Below are 18,286 nucleotides of genomic sequence, written 5' to 3'. Positions count from 1 at the left end.
TGAACATGTGAACCACATAGTAGTACGACTTTAGATTTAGGGTTTTCATTTTATTGGACTAAATGCAAACATGCGATTCTTTGACCAATGAGGATGTGGGAAGTAGGTTTAGGAAATCTAACTTACCCAGACTGCACCTGGAGGAGGACACCATTTTTCCATTTTCCACTCCGCCATTAGCTATATTCTTTCGAACTGTCGAGGGAGGACATTCGCCCTTTCTTTCTGAATGTTGAGTTATTTTCTAAACTGCATGAAGAAACTTTGCTTTTTCTGAACTTTGATGCCTAATCCTGGTGTCTTGCTGACCGAACAGATGTCCTATTGGCGAAGATTGTCACAGCTTGCTGAACCATATTGAGGACAGGTATATGACGATATTACTATTTATGTCTATTTGCTTTTGTTTCTAGGTACCAACCGCTATTTTGACAGAGCCATAGTTAGATGTTTTTCAAATTTGTGTGACTAAATTGTTTTGCATGAAGTCTAAACATGCTATTCGAATCTGATGTTAGTTAGGGTTCTCACTGATGAAGTTCACTACATGAATTAACAATTTATGTCTTTTCTTTGCTGAATCTAAATATACACTATTTCGTTTGGGCAGTTACTCGTGTTATTCATTTGTACTGTAACCTTAGAATGTGTGGTAGCTCAAGCTTTGATTAGATTGCGATTCTTTCGCTGCTTTGGTCAACCAGTATTTGTGTATGTTTATCATTTGATTTTGAGATTAAGTTACGTGACATTAGCATTGTTAATATAGGGAAATAAACATTCAAACTTTTTACATAAAGGTGTGGTTATTCATGGCCACGAGATCATGGTGTGTGGAAAATTCTGACTCCTATTGATTACTGATGTCATTGATTGTTACTTGCTATTGGTTTGTATTGGTACGGGGTTACATGGTGGGAACAACTGGAAGCGCAGTGAAAAAGTGCATCAGCCTATACACGTATCCCTTGTAAGTTTACTTAATAAGGTCTGAGGCGCTAACAACCTTAGCTTTCACCTTGTTTAATTTGTTTGTGGCATGTCTTACAACTGAGCCTAATTCAGGCCTCGATGCCCAACACCTTACCTGCTACTGGTTATCACTGTGGTTTGCCATCGGACATGATTGAGTATAACTGTCTAGCAATACCTTCCTTGATGTACAACTGTGCTCTCTGCTTAACCCCTTGGTTGCCAAGGACGTAATGGTTACATCCGTTGGTGCGGCGCTGAGGCGCCATGAATGTAACCATTACGTCCTGGGACCGGTCCTTCGTGGGAAGCGCTAGCGCTCCTCCCGAGGGCTTCCCTCCCACCCTCCAAGGGCAGGGATGGAAGGGAACTCACTTCCTCTTCCACCTCCACCCTCTCCCCGCCACATGATGTCTGATGATGTCAGCACGCAAAGCTCAGATTCCAGCGCGGTTCTGAAGAGAAATGCAAAAGCATTTCTCTTCTGATCATGGCGGGAGAGGCATCAAAGGAAAGGAAAGGCCTTTCCTTTGATGTCTCTCTGGGCATTTCTGTAGCCCAATCGTGAAGCGATCAAGCTGCAGAAATGCCCACTAGACACCAGGGAATTTGTGTTTGTTTGTGTTTTGTTATAATTGACATGAGGGGAGCGACCCGGGGGTGGGGGAATTTCTTTTATAATACCTTTTCTGTCCCCTCCGGGGGCAGAAGCCACTAAACGCCAGGGAGTTTTTTTTATATATGTAAAGAATGAAGGGAAGCGACCCCATAACCAAGTGTCACTCCCATGGGGGACAATTTTTTATTAGGTCATTTCTGCACCCCTGGGGGCAGATTTGCCTATTTTAATTAGGCCGATCTGAATCCACTAGGCACCAGGGATAATTCTTTTTTACCTAAACAATGAAGAGGAGCGATCCCTTGAGCAAGGGTCGCTCCCCCTGGGGGCAACCCCTTAAGCAAGGGTTGCTCCCCTGGTAGCAATTATTTCTGATGCCTTTTCTGACCCCCGGGGCAGATCAGCCTATTTTTCTTAGGTCAATCTGCTCCCCAAGGGGGACTGAAACCACTAGGCACCAGAGATTTTCTTTTACGTCAGTTTCACGCAAGAGGAGCGACACCTTAAGCAAGGGTAGCTCCCCTAGGGGGGGCAAATTTATTTTAGACCACTTCTGCCCTCCTTGGGGCAGATCGTCCCATTTTAATTGGGCCGATCTTCCCCCAAGAGGGGCAGCAAGCACTAGGCACGAGGGATTTTAATTTTTTTAATTTTTGACAGATGTGGAGCGACCCCTTAGGCAAGGGGGCAAATTTATTTTAGGCCAAACCTGCCCCCATTGGGGGCAGATGAGCCTATTTCTATTAGGCCGATCTGCAAACCACTTAGGCACCAGGGATTGGTGTGTGTGTGTTTTGTTTGGGGGGCTGCCCTTTGGGCAATGGTCGCTCCCCATGGGGGCACATTACTGTTGGCCATTTCTGCCCCCTTGGGGGCAGATCAGCCTATTTTTGCAAGGCTCATCTGCCCCCAAGGGGAGCAGAAAGCCCACCAGAGACCAATAAGATATTATTTCAAAAAAAGAGGATGGGGATATGACCATACCCCCACCCCAAATAAATGGGGACAAAGTTGTTCTGCCCACCGGTGGGCAGATGAGGCAATTACCCCAATCCAGTCCCCTGGGAGGCAGAAAGCCTACTAGATGCCAGGGAATAAAAAAATAAATAGTGGGTGGTGGCTACCAACCAGTATGGGCATGGTTATGCCCCCCCCCCCAACTGAAGGGGGTAACAGTCTTTCAGCTCTCCCCCGAACACAAAAAAATCTTATCCTACAGCAAGCAAGAGGACATTTGATTATTTTGGGTTTCCGTTTTACATTTGGGTCATGAGAGCTTGTCTAACTCTCAAAATTGTCCCTCTTGGAATGGTGAGGGCTGCGCCTTTTGGACTTTGGGACACTGCCATCTAGAAAAATCTATAAGACCTAGACATATCTGAAAACTAAACATCCGGGTGAGTCCAGGGTGGTGTGCTTTACATGCACCCAGCATCTTTTTCTTATCCACAATGCCCTGCAACTGTCAACTTCGCTTGAAATCACACATTTTTCCCACATTTTTGTGATGGAACCTTCCGGAATCTACAGGAATCCACATAATTCCTACCACCCAGCATTGTCACATCTATACAGATAAAAATTCTGCCCCACTTGTCAGACTAAAAACCTTTTTTTCTAAACTTCCCCTTTGTACCCGCTTTGGTTCCCCCTCAATTTCGACATGTTTTTGGCCCTTCCCTGTCACAGACACTTGGCCCACCTACACATGTGAAGTATCATTTTTAACAGGAGACTGTGGGGAACGTTGGGTGGTAGGAAATTTGTGCAGGTGAGGTGATCCCACACAGAAATGTGGGAAAAATATGATTTTTCAGCTAAATTTGAGGTTTGCTGAGGATTCTGGGTGAGAAAACACTGGGGGATCCACGCAAGTCACAACTCCCTGGACTCCCTCCGGTGTCTAGTTTTCAAAAATGTCTGGGTTTGGTAATTTTCTCTAGGTGGCTGCTCAGCCCAGGACCAAAAACGCAGGTGCCCCCCTGCAAAAACAAGTAGTTCTGTATTTGATAATTCTGATGTGTCCACGTAGTGTTTTGGGGCATTTCCTGTCGGGGGCACTAGGCCTACCCACACAAGTGAGGTACCATTTTTATCAGGAGACCTGGGGGAATGCTGAGTGGAAATTTGTGGCTTCTCTCAGATTTCAGAACTTTCTGTCACCAAAATGTGAGGAAAAAGTGTTTTTTTATTTTGCAAACTTTTTAGGTCTGCAAAGGATTCTGGGTAACAGAACCTGCTGAGAGCCCCAAAAGTCACCCCATTCTAAGTTCCCCTAGGTGTCTAGTTTTAAAAAATGCATAGGTTTGGTAGGTTTCCCTAGGTGCCCGCTGAGCTAGAGGCCAAAATCAACAGCTAGGTAATTTGCAAAAAAACAGGTCAGTTTTCTTTAGGAAAATGTGATGTGTCCACGTTGTGTTTTTGGTCATTCCCTGTCGCGGGCACAAGCCCTACTCACACAGGTGAGATACCATTGTTATATGGAGACTTGGGGGAATGCTCGGTGGAAGGAAATTTGTGGCTCCTCTTAGATTCCAGAACTTTCTATCACCGAAATCTGAGGAAAAAGTGTTTTTTTGCCGAAATTTGAGGTTTGCAAAGGATTCTGAGTAACAGAAACTGGTGAGAGCCCCACATGTCACCCCATCCTGGGTTTTGCCTAGGTGACTAGATTTCATAAAATGCACAGGTTTGGTAGGTTTCCTTAGGTGCCGGCTGAGCTAGAGGCCAAAATCCACAACTAGGCACTTTCCAAACAACATGTCAGTTGTCAATGTAAAAAATGTGATGTGTCCATGTTGTGTTTCCTGTCGCAGGCATTAGGCCTACCTACGCAAGTGAGGTACCATTTTTATTGGGAGACTTGGAGAAACACAGAATAGAAGAACAAGTGTTATTGCCTCTTGTATTTCTCTAAATTTTTTCCTTCCAAATGTAAGACAGTGTGTAAAAAGGACATAGACAACTATTTGAGAAATGCCCTGTAATTCACGTGCTAGTATGGAGACCCTGGAATTCAGAGATGTGCAAATAACCACTGCTTCTCAACACCTTATCTTGTGCCCATTTTGGAAATACAAAGGTTTCCTTGATACCTATTTTTCACTCTTTGTATTTCACCAAATGAATTGCTGTATACCCGGTATACAATGAAAACCCATTGCAAGATACAGCTCCTTTATTGGTTCTGGATACCTAAGGGTCATGATGAACCTACAAGCCCTATATATCCCCGCAACCAGAAGAGTGCAGCAGACGTAATGGTATGTTGCTTTTGAAAATCTGACATGGCAGGAAAAAGTTACAGAGTAAAACGTAGAGAGAAATGACTGTTTTTTTGTTCACCAGAATTTCAATTTTTTTTTTATTTCAGCTGGTAAAACCTTGTAGGATCTACACAAATGACCCCTTCCTGAATTCAGAATGTTGTCTACTTTTCAGAAATGTTTAGCTTTGGTTTTATACCTATTTCTGTCACTAAACGGAAGGAGGCTAAAAGTACAAACAATAGTAAAAATGGGGTATGTCCCAGAAAAATGCCAAAATTGTGCTGAAAATGTGGTTTTCTGATTCAAGTCTGCCTGTTCCTGAAAGCTGGGAAGATGCTAATTTTAGCACCACAAATCCTTTGTTGATGCCATTATCAGGGAAAAATCTACAAGCCTTCTTCTGCAGCCCTTTTCCCCCTTTTTGTTTTTAAAACAACATTTTTGCTTTATTTTGGCTAATTTCTTGGTCTCCTCCAGGGGAACCCACAAACTCTGGGTACCTCTAGAATCCCTGGGATGTTGGAACAAAAGGACGCAAATTTGGCGTGGGTAGCTTATGTAGACAAAATGTTATCAGGTCCTAAGCGCAAACTGCCCAAATAGCCAAAAAAAGGCCTGGCACATGAGGGGGAAAAGGCCTGGAAGAGAAGGGGTTAAAGATGTGTCACATTTTGTATCTGTGATACTTTTTTCAATACAAGGATTTCAAGCAAATGCTGTATAAATGCTGTCATTATTTTTTTCAGGGCATTAGGACAGAGCTAAAGCTAAAGACAGAGGAAGCACAAGAACTACTACTCTACTGGAAGCGCATTACCTGCTCCTCCTCCTGCTCCTTTCAGTCCTTGCTCACAGGAGGAGTGTGCCATTTCATGACTAGAACCCCACTGCCCATCTAACGAAAAGGTCTGTCAGGGATTTGTTTGGGAATGCCATGTGTCAGCACTAGGATGGGTTTCACTTCCTTGTCTGTGTAGTGCCTAATAGCGGTTTTATATGCCAATCAAGTGGGATGCCACAAAGTGTATTTGAGCACCAGGTGTGGCTTGCAGTGTTTTTAAGGGGTGAGGCAGCACTTGGCAGGGGGAAGGTGGCTTGAGAAAAATTACTTTAAAAAAAAACACTTACCACCACCACCGCACCGTTCCTTTTGCCCTCACTGCAGCTGCGGCCAATCACAACCCTGCTATCATGCTGCTGGCAGCATGACAGCAGCATTCAGATTGATGGAAGTGCTCAGCCAAGGCGGTCCAAGGCAGAGTGGGAGTCTCTGCCTGCTGTCTCCAAACCGGCAACACAGTGCCGGGTTGGAGAGAGCTTAGTGTGCATGTGTGTTTGGTCAGCCCGAGACAGCTGGCCAAACATACATGCACACTGAGCACTCCCCCTTCATGCTCATCACAGCCACATTAATAAACATAGTTTATTTTCATTTTATAGAAAATGTTTTGCAGCTGCTGCTGCTGGCAGGGGGGGAGACGCTGCTCTGCCCTAGCGGAGAGGTCGTGCCTGTTGAGCGCTATCTTGGCTTGGTTATGATAGCAGAATACTAATATGGCTTGTCAAAGGACTGGAATTGTAGACTTCTCAACTGTTTCCTGTAAATGAGGATTCAGCATCAAAGTTCAGAAAAGGCCATTACTTTTCTTGACCGTCTTGAGAAGAAAAGTCTTTTAAACAATAAAGTTAAGCATGTCTCTTCTCAAGACGGTCAAGAAAAGTAATGGCCTTACAGCAAGATGGAAAATGGGCAAATGCTGTTTTCTTCTCAGTGCAGTCTGGCTAAGTTAGATTTCCTAAAACGACTTCCAAAGTCTATATTGGTCCAAAAATTGCATGATTACATTTATTCTTATGAAACTAAACTCTCAAATCTACAATTCTACTAGTACATGGTTCACATGTCGATGATAGGCTCTCGTCTCTTCCGTTCTCGTCATGTCATTGCGCTCATCAGGTAACAATATTGTTGCAGCTTATCCTCCAGTCAGTATGGTTATTGTCCTCTCCGGGGAAAGTCAGTCTCACACACATTACATTAAACATTCTTGCACTAGTAAATACATCATCTCCTAGCAAGCATTTGTCATGAGAAAAGATTTCAGCTACGAGCGCTTAGTCAGCACAGTGGAAAATCACAACTTTAATTCTCTAAACATCCATTTTATAAGTTGATGAAGAAATGGAGCTTGACACGAGGCCGTGCAACTAGGCCAATACCTTGCTAAGTTAAGGCCTTACGATTACTAAAGCTAATACATAATGCATAACCCTCAATATGACATATTACTACATTAATAAGCATTAACTCAACCTTTCATATTAATAAGTCATTAATAAGTACACTTCGTGAACGCTGGCGGCCATACTGTTGGGCGCACTTTCAAATGCATTATTTTTTCCAACGTTAGTAAATTTTCTATGCAATTTCAACACTCAGGATATATAAAAATTCATTAATAATTTCATTAAAATGTCTGCGTTAACAGTATTTCATATTTAAATTGGGAAGGTTTCAGGTTTCAGGTCCAGGAGCTCTTCCATACACATCACATCTGTCAATGCCCCACTACTGCTGAAGAAGAGGATGGGGTGGTCCCCGACCTTCACCCAGATATACTGACATTTCTTTATTTCAGCTGGGCTGCACAGGAGATGTAGCTTTTCCCTCTAGGCCCTGGGGTAGTTTCTCGTCAGTTGACCTAATCATGTTGCAGTCTTGAAACAGAAAAAGACATGGAGCAGGTACCTCACCTTCCAATAAGTGAATGTCTGTGGTGACTCTTGCATAATGAAAGACCAGCGTACATCAATAAATTAATGACCTTACACCAACTAACCAGACATCTACAATCCACATACCTCTTCCAATCTTCTGCACCCCTGATCCATCAAGCCATAACATGAGGATGCTCTTTATCAGATCCGGCAGCCAAGGCTTGGAACAAACATCCTCTGCACCACAGGACTGCCTCATCACTCCAGCAATTCACGAGATAACTCAAGACATGGTTGTTCGAGTGGACAGATCACCTTGCAGCAGCTAGCAACCGTAGCACCTGAATGGTGATTTACCGCGCAATAAATACGAGCTTGCTTCTGAAGACTAAGGGATCCACAGCCACCCATATGTAGATGTCTGTGTTCGGTTTGTCTTTCAGTTTCTTGAAAATCATTGAACCCCATGACATTCACAGAGGCTCCACTGTCTAGTATGATTTTAATGATTGCATCCTATCCAGAGCTTTGCTAAGGGAGGTCATTTCAGTGCTTCTGCCTCTGATAGCATCAAAATATAATCTTCTTTATTTCTGTGAGTGGTTGCGCCAAAGTGGTGGAAATAGCAGCAGGTGATTCTGATGGCTGTATCCTGGATGTGGATGCCATAGCCCTTATGTGGTGCCTCGCTTGCATTTCCCTGTCTCACCCTTTCCCTCCAGATCCAGAGGTGCGAATCAATTTCTTTAGGTCCTTTTTTAAATTGCTTTGAAATTGTTCTCAAACCCACACATTTTGCACTTAGCCCCTGTTGAGCAGTTCCCTAAGTGTTAGTATGATAACCCATATAAAGTGAGGGCTTTGTGCATACATTCTTTCCGGTGTTCTGATGCTGTGTCTGTTTTCCATCTTTGGAAGTGTTTGATTTATCCTGCCCATTACGTTCTGTGGCTGATGTTCTGTAGCTTCTCTGGCAGCCATTTTTGTCTGCTTTTTCTTCTGCTTTAGCAGTCGCTAACATCTGGTCTGTGTTTTTTTGCATGCATCTCAGGAATGATCATATCCCTTTTCCATCCCACAGACAGTGGTCCCTGTTCAATGGGTCATTTTACCCTTTGCCCTGACCTAGGGTCCTGGCCCCGGCTACACACCTTCCATTTGGATCACATTTCTGTTTGATTGGCTGCTTGGTGAGTGTATAAGCCTCTGGCTTAACTGTGACTTCGTTCTTTAATGCAATCATGTAGTGCTCCGGGGTCCATATTATACATTGTGCCATGGGGGAGCAACATAAATGTGGGGCCCGGGGCGCAGTGGTAGTAGAGAATGGGCTGTAGATGCTTGTGCGTCCCCCCTCCTGTACTAATGACAACACTGGCACACATGAGGACGTGGCCCCATGCAAATGAGGAATTCTCTTGGGCTTTGTGACCATGTCGTATTATGGATGCTTTTTACTAACAACAATGGTTCTGGGAGAAAACAATCAATTATGACACAAAGAAAAGAAATGGTGCCAAAACACAAAATGATGCAAAAGAACAATTATCATTCAATAATATCATACATACATAAAAACAATGGCTTCCCCTTTTACTCTTAACAAACATTTAATAAACAATATACAGTGTAAAACAAAGGACAAAGGCAGGGGCTGTAGAAATCATTAGAATGGTCCACATTTATTGGAACCTAATACAGTCAATGTTTGCACTCAATCTGCCAATCGTGTGTCAACTGTTTTTAATATTGATTAATCCTACATTGATACAGTGCCTCTATCACTATCTTTTTCTTGTTTTCTAGATTTTAACTTTGTGCTCCAACTTTGTAGGTCCTGATAAAGATTCATTAAACCACAAAGGTCAAAATGCCATTGACACCCGATTGGATGATTGGGTGCAAACACTGACTGTGCTAGGTTCCACTAATTGTGACCATTCTATCGATTGCTAAATCATCTGCCTTCGTCTTGTGTTTTATACTGTATAGTTTTTTTATATGTTTGTTAAGTGAAATTTGGAAGCCATTATTTTATGTGTGTATGGTATTGTTGAATAATAATTCTTTTTTTTGCATACTTTTGTCTTTCGGCACCATTTCATTTCTTTTTGTTATAATTGATTGTTTTCTTCTGGAACCATTGTTCTTAGTATAAGGTTTTATTGCCCCAGGTTCTAGGTTAGCAAGGCTGTCCCCTTTTGTTGTAATTCTGTGTTATGAATGCAGGCACAAAGGCAAAAAGCTGTCAGAAGGTGCACTGAAAGTGCACCACAAAAAGGTGGTGCACTGTCAGTGTGCCCCCTGATGGCAGCTCTCTGGAGGGGCGAAAGGGAGTCCATGAACCCCTCGGACATCCTCTTGCAGGCAGGTACAGTCACTCGATGCACTTGCCTGCAGGGGGATCTCTCTCCCCTTTCCCAAGTGTAGGTGGCATGCTGTCTGCTTTGTGAAATAGGCAGTAGCTTTGACGCAGCTGCTCCATATTGCACTTAAATGCTTAATCCAGAGCCTCTCAAGCTCATGGCTGCCCTGGGGCTAACTCATTCTTTCTAATAGGGTTCACACTCTCTGTTTCCTCCCAGCGCACCATTTCAAAGTTGCACCATTACTCGAACAGGAAAGAGTGCTGTATATATAATATGGCTTTCGGGTTGCTTGCTGTCCCCTGTAGTAAGACCGGAATAAGGCAAACAGGAGAGGTCCTACTTCGAGTGCTGGCCCTGGAGGTTCCATCTACAAAGAGGGCAATAGGGCCCTTATGAAAGGTGACTGTAGATCATATTTACAGTACACCACGCAGGAGCACTGCCATAAACCAGCGCAATTCACATCCTATTGAACCTACAATTCGTCCACCTCAATTAAATGTTGGTGAAGCACCAGTTTTCCAGTAGTGCAGATTCGAATGATTCCACTGTCCAAGTACTTTGGCTGGAGACCCATCCTTCTGAGCCTTCATTCTATGTACATGAAAGGATCACCCTACCAGGGATGGTTCTCTTGGCGCACATTTTTCTGGTTCGAAAATGTCACGAAAGGATTGAGGTCTCAGGAAGAAACAACAAAAATGTCCCTCACTCATTGTGAAAAAACATCCTGTGTGTCAGGGCATTTTGTTAGTCTACAACAATGTAAAAGTTAGCTATCATGACCAAAATAATATTGAGCCAACACAGCAAATTTTTCTGCCGTTTGTGCAACTGCTGAACCAGCAAAAATGCACAGAAGGCAGTGAGATCCCAACCAGGGAGGCACGGGCCTCAATAATAGACTATTAACAACTGTCCACTTAAAAGGGATCAGTCATCTGGGAGGGGGACAGGATCTGTTCCACACTCCCTCTTTCAACTTGGTCATCCCAAACAAAGTTAAACCATTTGCTCCCGATCATTCCCATGGCCCTCCTAGAGTTTCAGCTCCAATCCAAGGGAGAGATTATTTTGAATCTGACAGAGGAGAGGTTACCTCGTCTATATAGATGAGTGGTTTAGAGAGACACAAAAACCCTTCTGGTGGAAGAAGTGGTTAGTCATCTTGGATTTAGGGCATCAGGGAAGTTTTACAGTAAAGCGAGTAGGAACTGGTCCGAACGTCGGTGTGTATAGGGAGAAAAATTAGACATAATGCAGTATGGACAATTATTGAAGCACTGGCTACTTTGCAGCTTTCACCACATTTCCTAAACACTGTGGACCTGGGAAGACTATGGGGGTCATTACGACCCCAGCGGTTGGCGATAACATGGCGGTAAGTACTGCCAAAAGGCTGGCAGTACTTACCGCCATAATATGACATTGGCGGGTTGGCTTAAGCCAACCTGCCATTGTACCACTCCGACCACCACGGTGGTAACAGCCACCGGGCTGGAGATATACATCTCCAGACCAGCGGCTGTCACTGTACCGCCTGCAGGATTATGACCCCGCCTACTGCCATGGTTTTCGTGGCTTCCTTACCGCCACGAAAACAATGGCGGTAGGCACTATCAGTGACAGGGAATTCCTTCCCTGTCACTGATAGGGGTCTCCGCCCCTCCCTCTCCAGTTACCCCCCCACCCCCCTGCCTCTCCAAAGCCCCCTACCCCCACACATTCACGCCCCCCTTGACACACTCACATTTCCTACAAACATCCACGCATGCATACATCCACTAACATACACCCGCACACACTTTCAAACATGCACGCACACACGCCTTCACAAAACACAACATACATGCACTCATACCTCCATACATGCACACTCGCATCCAACACCCAACACACACCCGCATTGACACGCATACAAACATACATACACACACACCCACACACACAAACACACAACACCCCCATCCCCTCCCCTGTCGAGACCCGACATACCTGTGTGCAGGGGGTCCTCCAGCAGGAGACGGGAGGGGGCGCTGCTGCCACTAGCAGCATCCGCCAGCAGAACACCACCAGGCCGTATTATGGGTCATAATAAGCCTGGCGGCGGTCTCCAGGCCTGGTGCTGCTGCCACCTTACTGCCATCCGCTGGCATGGCCTCAGCCGGATTTCTGCTGGCAGCTTGGCAGTTCGGGCTGGACTGTTCCCATGAGGAACAGGGTCAAGACTGATTTGCATTTGGCTGGGTCCAAACTGGGGTGGCATGGTGAGGAAAAGAACGATGGATTAAACCCAGATCTGTGAGTGGGGGTGAGTGTTTGCATTGTTCAGCACTCCGTCCATCATCCTTTTGTGTTGCTAAAGTTGCCCTAAGTGAAAAGGGTATGCCCAGAAGTGGGTCCCTTGCTCATTGTGCCACTGGATTCAAGCTAGCCTGGCTGATGAGGGATGAAACCCTGAAACCAGTCCCAGGATGCTTGTTTCCGGTCCAGTGAGGACCTGGCTTGGCAGTTCGGGCTGGACTGTTCCCATGAGGAACAGGGTCAAGACTGATTTGCATTTGGCTGGGTCCAAACTGGGGTGGCATGGTGACCAAGAGAATGATGGATTAAACCCAGATCTGTGACTGGGGGTGAGTGTTTGCATTGTTCAGCACTCCGTCCATCATCCTTTTGTGTTGCTAAAGTTGCCCTAAGTGGGAAGGGCATGCCCAGATGTGGGTCCCTTGCTCACTGTGCCACTGGATTCAAGCTTGCCTGGCTGATGAGGGATGAAACCCTGAAACCGGTCCCAGGATGCTTGTTTCCAGTCCAGTGAGGACCTGGCTTGCCAGTTCGGGCTGGACTGTTCCCATGAGGAACAGGGTCAAGACTGATTTGCATTTGGCTGGGTTCAAACTGGGGTGGCATGGTGAGCAAAAGAACAATGGATTAAACCCAGACCTGTGACTGGGGGTGAGTGTTTGCATTGTTCAGCACTCCGTCCATCATCCTTTTGTGTTGCTAAAGTTGACCTATGTGGGAAGGGTATGCCCAGACGTGGGTCCCTTGCTCACTGTGCCACTGGATTCAAGCTAGCCTGGCTGATGAGAGATGAAATCTGAAACCGGTCCCAGGATGCTTGTTTCCGGTCCAGTGAGGACCTGGCTTGGCAGTTCGGGCTGGACTGTTCCCATGAGGAACAGGGTCAATACTGATTTGCATTTGTCTGGGTCCAAACTGGGGTGGCATGGTGAGCAAAAGAACGATGGATTAAACCCAGATCTGTGACTTGGGGTGAGTGTTTGCATTGTTCAGCACTCCGTCCATCATCCTTTTGTGTTGCCACAGCCGGATTTCCACCATCCTTCTGTCAGAGATCAGGCTGTGGTTATAGTACGGTAGATGGCTGGTAGCCATGGCGACGGTGCTTTGGCAGCCGTTGCCGCGGCGGTAAGCAGTTTTTACCGTCAGTATCAAAATGAGGGCCTATATCTGAAGAAAAAGGCTCTGCTGGAAGAAAGAAAACTCTAAGACTCCGTACTCATGTTAGTACCCAGGAACTGGAACTGCTCTCCAAAGTTCTTGCGGCTGATCTCCAATTTGCCTTACTAGGGATACAAAAAGCAAAAGGATACCTGACTCCAAGATGGCCCAGCTGACAACTGATAACTGGATCTTGAATCAGCCCTAGCCTGATAGAGACCTGGGGCCATATTTACAAGACCCATGCGTGGCAGTGCAGCAAGTGCCTTTTCTATCTGCCCTGCGCCACAAGCAAAGGGCTGAAATGCACTATACCTGTAAAATACAGGTTCATTTCTGTCCTCTCCCCCTGCACTGGTGCACAAATTGCTGCCATGTGCCAATGCAAGCACCCTTGTACCATCGTGCAAGGGTGCCTGTGTTGTAGGGATGATTGTTTTTGTGCAGGAAGAGATATCTTCCTGCACAACAACAATCAATAGAGGCGATTTCCTCCATCTGTGTGTGAATCAGAATGCAGCACACATAGAAAGAGGAAAAAATGGGGAGAAATAAAGATATTTCTCCTCATTGTGTCACTCTTAAGCCACCTCTGGGAAGGCGTAGGCTGTTGATGTCTTCCCAGGTTTATGAAACCTTGTAAATATAGGAATGCATCAAAATCCATGAGTGTTGCAAAATATGGCTGATCCGTCATATTACAAGTGCATTAGTTCCTCTTGAACTTGTAATACGGTGGAAGGGATATCTATAAAGTTTGTAATGTAGGCTTGTCCCACTCAGAGTGCTGAAAACACTTTCCGCAGGGCCTACAAATAAATGTACCATGCTTTATGGATCATGGCCTGATTATAGCTTCCAGTCTTGCCACACTGAAGAATTTAGAGAACCAAAAAATTTACTAAGTTTGAAGGCATAACCTTGAACTGCTGTGGGGCAGCAAATCAATCTCACTTCAAAGTAACCTCAGTGACTATGAAATCTAGCTTTGCCCTGCTCAGAGGATTCTCTGTCAAAACCAACAGTTTCCAATGACATATCTAACACCGAAGAATTCTTATTGGCTTCATTCTTGGACTTTCCCGCTGGATGAGTCAGACTTCCAAAAAATAGAAGTTAAACATTTTGACTGGGACAACCCGCTTTGTGTATCAAACCTCCCCCCATCAGTGTTAGCATGAAATCACATCAAGAACTAATAATGCTTGATTGTGCTTTCCTTTTTCTAGGTGTTTTTGGCTTAAAACGTAAAAATCCATGTCTCTGATTCCTCTTAAACCATGTTAATCATTATTGTTATTATTATTTCTCTATTTTTACAGATAGGTTTACTTTAAACATTGTTGGCACTGCATTAAAGTAATATGCAATTGCCAGCTTCTGTGCCATGGCTAATAGGGTTTGAGCAGAGTTTCATTGACACTTGCATTGAAACCTGTTGGAAATGGCCCTTTCTGCAGGGCTATTCCCAAACCTTTTTGGCTTTAGAATTCTGGGCACTTTGCCACTGCTAATCAGTGCCAAAGTGCATCTGCTCTCTCCCCTAAAGCTTAGTATAATTGGCTGACACCAGTTTGACTTTTTAGGCGGTCATTCTGACCGCGGCGGGCGGCGGTTGCCGCCCCCCATGCGGTCACCGCCATTTGTCCGCTCCGCGGTCAAAAGACCGAGGAGGCCATTCTGGCTTTCCCGCTGGGCCGGCGGGCGCCCGCCAAAGGAGCGCCCTCCGGGCCAGCGGGAAAGGCCCTGCAACATAGAAGCCGGCTCCGAATGGAGCCGGCGGTGTTGCAGGGGTGTGACGGGTGCAGTTGCACCCGTCGCGATTTTCACTGTCTGCTAAGCAGACAGTGAAAATCATGCTGGGGCCCTGTTAGGGTGCCCCTGCACTGCCCATACCAGTGGCATGGACAGTGCAGGGGCCCCCAGGGGCCTCACGACACCCGTTCCCGCCATCCTGTTCCTGGCGGTAAAAAACGCCAGAAACAGGGTGGCGGGAAGGGGGTCAGAATCTCAAGCAGCACCGCCATGGAGATTCAGCCCAGACAGGGGAAATCCGGCGGGAAACCGCCGGATCCCCTTTTCTGACCGCGGCTTTACCGCCGCGGTCAGAATGGGCAGGGAAGCACCGCCAGCCTGTTGGCGGTGCTTCCGTGGTCATCCACCCTGGCGGTCGATGACCGCCAGGGTTGGAATGACCCCCTTAATGTACCTGTAAGTCCCTGGTGAAGTAATATACCATTTACCCAGGACCTGTAAATTTAAATGCTACTTGTGGGCCTGCAGCATTGATTGCACCACTCACAGAAGTAGCTTTTCAAGCTTGTCTCAGGTCTGCAACTGCAGTGCCTGTGTGCACAGTCAAACTACTTGCCAAGGCCTAAACTCCATTTTTACTACACATAAGCCAATCGTACAGTAGGGTCTTGTTAGCCCTTTGGGCATGGTGCTGTGTATGGGGATATATATTTCTATGTGTAGCATTTCCTAGTAGTGACAACAGCCTATGACAACAGCCTATTTTGTTTGTCATTACTGTGAGCGCTGCTCCTATCTTAGGTGTGCATTGGGAATTCCCTTATATATGTCTAAGTGCTAATTTCTGATCTGTGAGGAGTAGCATGGGCCTGTTTGGCATGTTTGTAATGGTAGTGAGAAATCCTGCTTACCTGTGTAGGCGGATTTAACATTAATATTTTAGAAATGTCACTTTTAGAAAGTGGACATTTCTCTGGGCTTATAACTATAGTGCTTTGCATCCTGACCCCAATCCACGTCTGGGGCAGAGTGACAGCAACACTTGGTCCATACTTTCTAGACAGCCATCACACAGGAAGGGCTGGGTGTGACATATGAGGCATCTGCATACTGATAGTCTTCCTGGGCTGGGGAGCGAGAGGGTCATTCATACCTTAAATGTGAATAGGATGTGTCCTGCCCTCCCACAAAGGCATTTTTGGAGTATAAATACATGGGCACTGACCCCATGATGGTTAGATCACTTTTGGAAATGGGATGGAACCCCTGTAAGAAGGACTGCTGAGCTGCACAAAGGGCTCATCTGGACTGCTCTTTTGCTGTTGCCCTGTTACCTTGTGCTGCTGGGTGGCATAAAAGAGTCCCTGGATTATGTTTCTGAATGTTGTGCTGCTGCCAGCCTGCTCCCTGACTCCCTAGGCACTGCTGGACTGCCAACAGAAACTGCCCTTAATTGTCCTTATGGTGCTGGCCTGCTGTCCTCTCTCTGCGTGTGCCCAGAGTACTCGCCCCTGGTTTGTAGGAATCTCAGGGTCATAAAGGATTCCTCCTGAGCACTATTTTGGCCTCCTGAACTCATTGGCATGCATGGGGAGCTTGTTATTAGTACTTCTCAGCGTGTTAGGCGATAAGCACAAGCTGAGGCTCTTTCCCCAGTGTATGGATCTCTGTCCTGGAATAATCAGCAAGTGCAGGGACTTTTGCTAGTGTGTGGTGGAGCGCTGCATGAATGCTTTCTCAATAGTGCATGCTGAGCACTTCTCCTGCTCAGAGCACGGGACCTGGAGAATTTAATCTGACAACATCTGTGGAGCGATTGGCTCCAGATGAAGTCAGCCTGGGCAGAAGCTGTCTGTGGGTTTCTCCCCAGTATGAGTGGAGCACTTTTTAAAATTTCCTGTAAGCAGTGTGTGCGCCGCAGCACCAAGACTAATTCTGGGATTGTGGTTCTAACCACGAAGCATCGTTTAGCAAATAAGGGGCAGGTGAAGCACGATGGCCATCATTGAGACTCTACCCCTGGAGTAAGAGTTGTGAGGAACCAGCCCAGCAAGGCCAGCATTGGAAAATGCTGGCCATCGGCCTACCTGTAGGCATACCTAGCAGGAGGCCCTCTGTGACCTGAGGAGCCTGGATGACCCATTCCTGAGGCCTGCCAGACACTGAGCAGCTGGCGGAAGGCCCTGCAAAGCTTCTCCCATGCCCCCACTGAATACGAAGGGTAAGTGGGGCTGGGGGAGGAGCCGTGAATCTGTCCTTTGCTCCTCTTTTCCTTGGCAGAAGGAGTGCACGATCCAATCCGTCCCTGAGGGCATTACACTATGAAGTAGAACTCTGTGGAGAATCCCATGGAGAGTGGGAGCCTGCTCTCAGAACAGGCAGAAGCTGCCTGGGATTAGCTTGCCAGCATGATTGAGAGGCCAATGACCCCTTTTTCTTGGGGGTGGCTCTGTATGAAGTGATCTCGTATGGCTCATGAGGATGACCCAATTTGGCAAAGGTTTGGCCTAATCTGATGTCTGTTGGTCCTGACACATGGATAGCCTGACAAGTTTACTGTATATCAATTTGGCCTTGAAAGTACTGCCACACAGCTGGTAGGTGCACAGGGGCTCCTGTGCCCCACATGGTACTGTATAAACCAATAAGAGGGGTGCAGACATCCAGCACCCTACATTCTTATGGGAATATCTGATGATCCATGCATGTATTGTGCTCCATGTGTTTTGCCCTCAAATCAGGTTGTTTTATTTGACCTAATATGGTAATTATTGTATCATCTTGTTTTACATAGCCTGATGCATTTCATTACCTAAACATTTATTGATCGCAGGATACAGATTGTGTTGATCTTTTCAATATCATGATACTGAGTTCCATTGCAGTGACTATTTCAGATGCACAATATTTATGGTGTATGCCATTTTGGCCTATGATATACTTTGCAATATAAGAACATATTTTTATTCATCTTGTTGGAGTCTCAATTGCAATGTATTTATTATGCCACTGGCTTGGTGTGCAAACACTTTACACATGACCTCTGGAGATAAGCCTGGCTGCTGTGTGCCAAGCTACCAGAGGATGAGTGCAGGTTAATTTTGGTGTGTAAATTACTT

At 45.8% G+C, this 18,286-nt stretch overlaps 1 protein-coding gene across 1 annotated transcript in view; it reads right to left on the bottom strand.

Annotated features, from left to right (window-relative positions):
- Positions 1-18,286, bottom strand: part of LOC138302579 (F-box/LRR-repeat protein 2-like) — a 473,996-nt gene that overhangs the window by 386,658 nt on the left and 69,052 nt on the right. The gene's annotated exons all lie outside the window — the stretch shown is intronic.

Source organism: Pleurodeles waltl, chromosome 1_1, assembly GCF_031143425.1.
Source record: "Pleurodeles waltl isolate 20211129_DDA chromosome 1_1, aPleWal1.hap1.20221129, whole genome shotgun sequence".
Lineage (NCBI taxonomy): Eukaryota > Metazoa > Chordata > Amphibia > Caudata > Salamandridae > Pleurodeles > Pleurodeles waltl.
The sequence above is the reverse complement of the archived record's forward strand: the minus strand, read 5'-3'. Positions and strand labels throughout refer to the sequence as shown.